The sequence below is a fragment of the Gigantopelta aegis genome, chromosome 10 (assembly GCF_016097555.1).
Source record: "Gigantopelta aegis isolate Gae_Host chromosome 10, Gae_host_genome, whole genome shotgun sequence".
Lineage (NCBI taxonomy): Eukaryota > Metazoa > Mollusca > Gastropoda > Neomphalida > Peltospiridae > Gigantopelta > Gigantopelta aegis.
Window position 1 is genome coordinate 15,660,618 of NC_054708.1, and position 10,247 is coordinate 15,670,864.

The 10,247-nt window shown below is 34.3% G+C and overlaps 1 protein-coding gene across 5 annotated transcripts in view; it reads right to left on the reverse strand.

Moving 5' to 3' along the window:
• The window catches only part of LOC121383122 (cytosolic phospholipase A2-like), a 57,228-nt gene extending 50,455 nt beyond the window's left edge, over positions 1-6,773 (reverse strand). The window contains exon 1 of one of the 5 annotated variants that reach the window (XM_041512919.1): positions 6,635-6,773. The gene's annotated coding sequence lies outside the window, so the exon portion shown is untranslated. Of the gene's footprint in view, positions 1-688; positions 737-2,342; positions 2,485-2,697; positions 2,721-6,515 lie in introns of those variants that run through there. The other 4 variants (XM_041512916.1, XM_041512921.1, XM_041512918.1 and 1 more) reach the window with 4 other exon arrangements.
• Positions 6,774-10,247: the final 3,474 nt, after the last annotated feature.

Genomic DNA, 10,247 nt, shown 5'->3' on the forward strand with positions numbered 1-10,247 from the left:
ATATGGATATTTTCCACTTTCAATGATAATTTTATGCCCATAGGTCCAATATTATTAAAATAGCTACAGATTCAAAACTTGACACCAGACAAAATGGCAATAAGTGCAATGAGTATCACATTTATTTTACCTACATTTTGAATCTGTTGATATATTAACCATATTTGATTTACAGTCCTAAACCTTTTACCGAGTGTGACAAATATCCATATAGTAATGGGTATGAAATATTAAAGTTACAGTTTCCATATCTTTTAAATAATTCCATATTCAGTAGGGTTAACAGTTTTTGGAGGTCACCCGATATCTGTTCTTATTTCTTACAATTCTTACCTTTCAACATGTGTGATGCTATACCTCACAATATATTATAAATTGGGAAAATGTCATGTATGCATCCAAAGTTAAGTTTACCTATGTATAAAACTTGCAAAGTATCATAAAATGGAAAAATGACATGTATACATCCTAATGCTATAAAATAAATACATGTATCAATATAAAAATGTATTCATTTATAAAACTCACAAATATCATAAAATAGAAAAATTACATCTATGCATCCCAATGCCATATAAACATAGATATAAAATTGTATCCATATATAAAACACAAAATACCATAAAATGGTAAAATGGTATATATATATATATGCATCCATGTATAACACAAAGTATTGTACACGTACCTGAATTACGTTTTCATCATCACACCACGGTAAGCCGGTGGAAAATGAACACTCGTTCAGTGCAGTGAGATCTTATCTACCCAGATATATTTAACTAGGGTATGTCTCTTTAATGTGTATGTTTAGACATTCAGTTGAATAATTGTCTTAAAAATTATCAAATTACTAAATTGTGTGAGTGATTTCTTTGTTATCTAAATCTGCACATCCTGGATACAGTTATACAGTTTCTTGGTAATACTGAGTTACGAAACATCCATTTTGAATTTTTGGAAGAGGCCAGATTACCTCTTTGGTTTTTTCTTTTATATTTTATGTAAATGTAATTTTATTTTATAAGTTGTATATAAAACAGCACTTGTGCTTGTTTAATATTTGGATGGGGGCATGCTTAATGTTTTTTTACCTATGCATACATATTTTATTTAACTGCAATTTCATTTTGTAGGTGGTGATTAACCCAATTAATAATGCTATGCAAATTTAAAGGTATATGCAGATTTTTGAGGTCTCTAGTTGCTGTCAATGGATCATTTGTTTACAAACCAACAAGATCTGTATACCCAAGCCTAACGTTTTCATAAGATTTAGTTAAAATGCGTGATGTCAAACTAATTTGTGCTAATTGTGATGACGTCAAATTACCAATGGAGATGACTTTAGTACTGTATTTTACAAAATATCGAATGAAAATGTTGTTTTACAAATAGAATTCGTTAGTCATGGTTTTTAATATGTAAAATATTAACCTCGTCTAGTTAATCAGTATTTGTCTCAGTAGAGCCTCGACAAATACCAATTAATGTAGACTCGGTTGATATTTTCTATATTAAAAAACACTTGTGACAAATCCTCTATGTATAAAAATGTCTTCCTATTCATCTTCCAAGTTCAGAATACCTCTGTAAGCTTTAAAGGGTCTGTCCTGAGTTTGATGCCATTGTAAGATGTCTCTGACTAATAAAATGTGTAATGACTAAATTCACTTACTAAATACAGATTATTCTGTAGAATATCAGTGTCTGTATATTCAATAGGTTTCTGATTATCCTACTGTTTGTAAGTAGCTTAAACCGGATTTGACTCCAAATAATTTCATACATATATTTTTTTTTTTTTATAAAATAAGATGAAGCTTGACTTAGTATAATAAACACCAGATAATCAAAAACATTTAAAATACAGCCACTGATATTTTATGCAGAAAAATATATGTAATATGTAATTATAGTCATTAAATAGTCTGTTAGAGTCAAGTTTTTAACAATGGCACAAAACTCAGGACTGTCCCTTTTGAAATTATTTAGAAAATTTTGAAAAGAAGCTGGTCAATAATTTAGTTGATGTTTTATATACAACAAAACAAAGCTTTCAAATCTGTATATCAGATGCCCCCCCCCCCCCCCCCCCAACAAAATTAAAAAACAAAAAAACAAACAACCAACCAAAAAACAAAACAAAAACAATAACTCAGATATTTGCCACCTTCAGATAAAAATTTAGGTCCATAGGTCAAATGTTATATGATATTGACGATACCGAAAAACATTCTGGTAATAACCTCTATATATATATATATATATATATATATATATATATATATATATATATATATATATGCATCCATGTATAACACAAAGTATTGTACACGTACCTGAATTACGTTTTCATCATCACACCACAGTGAGCCGGTGGAAAGTGAACACTCATTCAGTGCAATGAGATCCTATCTACCCGGATATATTTAACTAGGGTATGTCAAATCTGTATATCAGATGCCCCCCCCCCCCCCCCCCTCCAACAAAACAAAACAAAAAACAACAAACAAACAACCGAAAAAAACAACAATAACTCGGATATTTGCCACCTTCAGATAAAAATTTAGGTCCATAGGTCAAATATTAAAATAGCAACAGATTAAAAATTGTAAGTAAAATTAAAATGTTCAAGAACGTGGCAAATACCTATACAGTAATGGGTATGAAATATTAAAGTTACAGTCTTCATACCTTTTAAATAATTCCATATTCATGCAGTAAGGTTATAGTTTTTTGGGGGCCACCCAATTTCTACACATTTCTTACCTTTCAGCATGTGTCATGCTATACTTACATCATTTATACTGACTTTTAATAAAGATGATATTAGCTCACAAGAAAGAAAAAGAAAAAAACTGCTGACGCCCTATCATGACATTGAAATTCTTATCAATGTTCCACTTTCCAACTGGTTAGTAAAGTAAATATGATGGTAGTAAATCTACCTGACATACATAAAGGATCAGGAGACACATTTTGAGATCACGACTCAAATTATTGACACCCGTAATTTTCCATTCACAGGCCACTTCATGCATTAACTGAAGGGTGCAACCATGCAAGTTCATGACTCCGATTAAAAAGTATTAATAAAGGACTATACATGGAATACAACAGATTTGTTCATCTTTTGTAGTGTCTTGTATGAGGTGGGGGTTTGGGCGGTTGGGCATGTATGATGAGTCATATGCAGGAATACTCGTAACACACTGTTTTATTGGGGCACGGTGTTGTGTCAATGTCACCTTGAGCATTGATTGCTGAAGTGGGGTGGGGGTGGTTCAGTGGTAGAGCGCTCATGTTGAGTGTAAAGGGTCATGGACAGATTTGAGTTAACCATTCGTCTCAAGTTCCCCAGGTCATGATATGTACTTTCCTGTCTATGGGAAAATGTATATATAAAAGATCCCTTGCTGTTTTATTTTGGGAAAAAGAGGCCTAGGGGTTAACAGCAGGTTTCCTCCATCTCTTTCACTCTTTCTCTCCATCTCTCTATATCTCCTTTTCTCTCTTCCTCTCTATTCTCTCTCTCACTCCCTTTCTCTTCTTCTCTTTCCCTCCCTTTCTCCCTCCTCCCCTGCTGCCACATAGGATATTCCTATGAAACAACAAGGGATCTTTTCTATGCATTTTCCCATAGACAGTCTGATGGATTAATTGTGGGGCACTGCATGGTTGGGACCGATCCTGAGACTAATAGCACCCCAGGCAAACAAACTGCATGCTCATGTATCACTGAGAATTTTATATATGTATTAAAAATATAAGTAAAATATTTTTTGTCTAAATATAATTCTTTTGAATGCATGACTTTGATAGATTGCACCTTATTGTCGGTGACTGTGAAACTAATTAACAGTATAAAGAACGGATACCATTCATCATTCCTTATTGACTTAATGTATGACTCAAACCTTTATTTAAAGGCACTGACGCTAGTCTCTGACGTACATATACCTTTCATGTTTTACATAAAATGTATATTTTGAGCCACTACAAACACCAGGACAACCACAAACACATTGGACTTGCCAGGATGATAATTGAAACAAGAAGCTGTATGTTGTATGTAATGTGCATTTTAATGGTACAAGGGATGATAATTGAAACAAGAAGCTGTATGTTGTATGTAATGTGCATTTTAATGGTACAAGGGGTGGGACATAGCCCAGTGGTAAAGAGCTCATCTAATGCATGGTCGGTTGAGGTTCGATCCCCATCAGTGGGCCCATTGGGCTATTTCTTGTTCCAGCCAGTGCACCTTGATTGGTATATCAAAGGTTGTGGTATGTGCCATCCTGTCTGTGGGATGGTGCATATAAAAGATTCCTGGCTACTAATGGAAAAATGTAGTAGGTTTCCTCGTTAAGACTAAAATGTCAAAATTACCAAATGTTTAAGATCCAATAGCCGATGATTAATAAATCAATGTGCTCTAGTGTTGTCATTAAACAAAACAAACTTTTGAACTTTTTAATGGTACAAAAAGCTGTAACAGCCAAACGTATCTTTGCACTATCTAAAATGATTTTTCCTATCCCAACCATGACTGATATATCAAAGGCTGTGGTATATGCTGTTCTGTCTATGAAAAAAAGATTCCTTGCTACTAATAAAAAAAATGTGGCATGTTTCTTCTAAGATGATATGTTAAAATTACCACACATTTGATATCCACTAGCTGGTGGTATATGCCATCCTGTCTGTGGGATGGTGCATATAAAAGATTCCTGAAACATGTAGCAGGTTTCCTCCGGGCTTCTCGAATTTGTTTTTAGATCCACTAGCCATGGGATCAGTGATTTAAACAATTTACTAGGCACGATTAAAAATTCACTAGCCCTACTTTACTTTAAGTTAATTCAATTTGACTAAATAATAGTAAATAACCAGATATGTCACCTAAAGAGGAAGATAGAGCTTAAAAACACTAACATTGGGAGTTGGGGTGGGGGCAGGATATTTATATTTACAAAACAGACTTAACTGCAACATTTGACAATTTTTGTTTCACTAACCATCGGGGATGACAGTAGTAGTTATTTACTAGCTCAACACTGAATATCACTAGCCATGGGAGTGGGGCTACCATAATCTAGAAGCCCTGCAGTTTTCTCTCTAAGACTAAAATGTCAAAATTAGCCCCAATTTTTTTTTTTAATTACCAAATGTTTAACATCCAATAGCCAGTGATTAATAAATCAGAATTACCAAATGTTTAACATCCAATAACCAGTGATTAATAAATCAGAATTACCAAATGTTTAACATCCAATAACCAGTGATTAATAAATCAGAATTACCAAATGTTTAACATCCAATAACCAGTGATTAATAAATCAGTGTGCTCTAGTGGTCATTAAACAAAACAAAAGTTTGTTTTGTTTAACAACATCACTAGAGCACACTGTTAATGGATGTCAAACATTTGGTGATTCTGACAACAGAGAGATATAGAGAGAGTGACAGAGAGATAGAGAGAGAGAGAGAGAGAGAGAGAGAGAGAGAGAGCGACAGAGACAGAGATAGAGCGCAACAGAGAGAGAGCGACACAGAGATAGAGAGAGAGTGACACAGAGATAGAGAGAGAGAGCGACACAGAGATAGAGAGCAACACAGAGATATAGAGAGAGCGACACAGAGATAGAGAGAGAGCGACACAGAGAGAGAGAGAGAGAGCGACAGAGATAGAGCGCAACAGAGAGAGAGTGACACAGAGATAGAGAGAGAGTGACACAGAGATAGAGAGAGAGCGACACAGATAGAGAGCAACACAGAGATATAGAGAGAGCGACACAGAGATAGAGAGAGAGCGACACAGAGAGAGAGAGAGAGAGAGAGAGAGAGAGAGAGAGAGCAAACAAATCAGCTGCTCTCACATAATAAGCAACTAACAATAATGCAGCCAAATATCTTTATGTGCACTTTTCTTTAGTCAGGACAATAATACAATGACCATTGATGTCCCAGTCATTGGGCACTGGCTGGGACATGAAAAAACCTGAGTGCGTTGAGGGCGATCAATCCCATGACCCATCACACCTCAGGTGAATTCTAGCTCTCTACTACTCCGCTACATTCTGCCCCAAACTATATAGGGTCAATGCTTTTAAAAAAAATAAAAAATTAAGTAACTAAACAATATAAAACTAACATAATATATATCATTACATGCAATTTGTTTCATTTTATATAATATAGATATAAAAATTAATCCATTTATAAACCTCACAATATATTATAAAATGAAAAAATTACATGTATACATCGTAATGCTATAAAATTAATACATGTATCAATATAAAAATGTATTCATTTATAAAACTCACAAATATAAAATGGTAAAATTACATGCATCTATCCTAATACTGTGTGTGTGTGTGTGTGTGTGTGTGTGTGTGTGTGTGTGTGTGTGTGTGTGTGTGTGTGTGTGTGTGTGTGTGTGTGTGTGTGTGTATGTATGTATGTATGTATAACACTATGTATAACACAAAGTATTGTACACATACCTGAATTACGTTTTCATCATCACACCACGGTGAGCTGGTGGAAAGTGAACACTCGTTCGGTGCAATGAGATCTTATCTACCCGGCTATATTTAACTAAGAGTAACCACCCCACACCCACCTGTGTGACGACTCGCCGACTTGACACGTTACTGAATGAACTAGGTGGTGTACCAGACAACTGGACATGAGCCCAGCTGACTGGATGTATTTGCCAGCAGGCTGTCTTTTGTCACTGGACCTCTCTCCATGTACCGTATCTTTAGAGGCAGGGATATGGTGTGTGTGTTGAATAACATTTCGAGGAAAAGACCAGTCATGAGGGGGAAGAGGTGTTATGTTCACTTTCTGGTTAAAGGAAAGAATTAATGTGACAAGAAGGGAATGTTTGTTTAATGGCACCTCAGCACATTTTAAAATATGACAATTTGAATGAATCAATAAATGGTAAAATATCTGACCGTTACCCCACTATTGTTAAGGATAGTTAGATTTAGGGTTGAGGTGAACTTCTCTCTTTATACATGTATCAATATAATGGGTACTGGTGCCGGTAACAGGCAGAAATCTTTCCAAATGAATGAATAAATGTTTAACAACACCCCAGTGTTAAAAATTCATTGGCTATTAGGTGTCAAACTAAGAAAAATGGAGTGATGAACAATATCAATATAAAAATTCAAACGTTAAACCAGTACTGAACTGTGCAAAAATATAAATATCACAGAAAAGTAAATTTAAAATTTGGGTTAAAATTCAGTATCTCTTAAAATTTCAATAAAAGATCATATGGTTGTTAAAGAGAGATAGAGAGATGGGGAGAGATAGAGAGATGGGGAGAGAGAGAGAGAGAGATGGGGAGAGATAGAGAGATGGGGAGAGAGAGAGAGAGTTATTGGATGCCAAACATTTAATAATTTTTCACTCATAGTCTTAGAAGAAACCCACTTTATTTTCCATTGGTGGCAAGGGATCTTTTATATGCACCATTCCAGAGACAAGATAACACATACCATTGTCTTTGATATATCAGTCATGGTGCATTGGCTGGAACAAAAAATAGCCCAATTGATCGACCGATGGGGATTGATCATAGACCAACCATGCATCAAGCGAGTGCGTTATCACTGGGCTACATCCCATCCCGTCTTTATAGAAGTGTCAAATAACTGTTAGCTACATATGTACATACTAAATAGCTGTACATAGTTTTAAAATGTGCTGAGCTGTCTTCGTTTATGTTCTTTACTTATTATTATGTTCATGCTTATATCCAATTACGGTTCAAGCATGCTATCCTGGGAACACCTCCACACAAAATTTTAGTAATTTTTTACAGGTACTCCATACATGTTTCAAGCATGAGGCTACAGTGGTACTAGATGAAATAAAATTGCATACATTTTTTGCCCAGATGAAACTTTTTTTTTTTACAACCAACACACTCACATTTATCACCAATCACAGGACTTGTGGTGTTCACTTCTCTATCAAAAGTTTGATGCACCTCGAACTTTGACCCAGCCGGAAGTTATTTGGTTTAGTACGACTTACACCTACCTATTAAAACTCATTCTGGATGGGAGCCAGTACTGGGATGTGAACCCAATACCTACCAGCCATATGTCTGATGGCTTAAACACTAAACCACTGAAGCAAGTTTAAAATGTGCCAATATTCCTCTTTTTCTTTCAATTTATTCTAATGTTAACTGATTAGGCAAATACAATTTTGGTAAATTAATTTCTCAGATATTCTTGTCATATAATTTTAACTACATGTTCTTATGTAAAACAGTAAATAATAAAAACAGCAATTGAATATTATCTATTGACATCTAAAATGATATTTATGAGACCAAGAATTATTATTTTCAAATGGTGTACATTGCATGTGGTTGAAGCAAATGACAGCAATAAACTGAGTCTCCACAGTTCCACAGGTTTTTTTTTACCTTCATAACATTAGACCATAACACTTCTGATTTATCACATACGTAGTTTAATCTACTGAGCTTTAAGAGAACAATATTTTAATAATACTGATCAATATAGAAATATATTTATATCAAAAATACTTTATATAAATATAATACTTGAACAAAAAGACATTATTGATTTGTCATTTTTATAAAAAAAAATATTTTATAAGAAACAAAAGGATTTTTATATTATACATACATAAAAAGATATAAGTATGTGTTTTCAAATTCTGTAAACATACCTGCAGGTAACTGTGTGTTGAGATACATTTTGTTCCTTTTAGACGCATGCACCTGCATCAACATGTATGTCCAGTGGAATCACACAACAATGGAATCACAACAGTGGGGAAATTCCTGTAACTAGACAAACCTCTTTCTCATATACTGACCTAGAATAGCAGTCATATATGTCTCTCTCTCTCTCTATCTAGCTGGTTTAAGTACATACCCAGTAAGTCGTATGACTTTTATAACTGCAGGCTTTGAGCATTTTTATATCTTTATTTTTATTGAACAAAAATATTGATTGTGTTTTGTTTGAAAGTGTCTCTATGGAAAAGTATGCATATGTTTGTTTTTATTCTTAACTGTTGCTGATAAATAAAATAGTAGCCAAAAATACTGTGTATTGATTGTTTTAGTTTTAAAGTGTGATTATGAAAAAGTATAGATATGTTTTTTTTTATTCTTAACTGGTGCTGATAAATAAAATAGTAGTCAAAAATACTGTGTATTGATTGTTTTTGTTTTAAAGTGTGATTATGAAAAAGTATAGATATGTTTGTTTTTATTCTTAACTGGTGCTGATAAATAAAATAGTAGTCAAAAATACTGTGTATTGATTGTTTTTGTTTTAAAGTGTGATTATGAAAAAGTATAGATATGTTTGTTTTTATTCTTAACTGCTGCTGATAAATAAAATAATAGCTTATGTGATGGTTTCTTTTTTTTTTAATGGGTGGAATGTAGCTCAGTGGTAAAAACTTACCTGAGCTGTGCTGAGTAACTCCAACCAGTGCCGTATGAGTGGTGCATCAAAGGCAGGGGTATGTGCTGTCCTGTTTGCGGCAAACTTGTATATAAAAGTTAAAAGTTTGTTTTGTTTAACGACACCACTAGAGCACATTGATTTATTAATCATGTCAAACATTTGTAAATTTGTTCATGTAGTCTTAGAGAAGAAACCTGCTAAATTTTTCCAGTAGTAGATAGGGATCTTTTATATGCACTATTGGAAGTCAAACAGTTGGTAATTTTGACATATAGTCTTAGCTACCTTTTTCCATTAGCAGCAAGGGATCTTTTATATGCACTATACTACAGACAGGATAGCACATACCACAGCTTTTGATATACCAGTTGTGGTGCACTGGCTGGAAAGTAAGGGCATGTGCTGTCCTGTGTATTGGAAAGTGCATATAAAAGATCCTGTGATACCATTAGATAGGAGTAGCCTATGTGACAGCACTGGGTTTCTTCTCATCATGTAGAGGGCGGGATGTACAATGTAGCTCAGTGGTAAAGTGCTCGCTTGATGTGCAGTCAGTCTAGGATCAATCCCCGTCGGTGACCCCATTGGGCTATTTCTTATTCCAGCCAGTACATTTTATGACTGGTATATATCAACGGCTGTGGTATGTACTATCCTGTCTGTAGTATGGTGCATATAAAAGATCCCTTGCTGTTAATGGAAAAAAGTAGCTAAGACTATATGTCAAAATTACCAACTGTTTGACTTCCAATAGCCGAT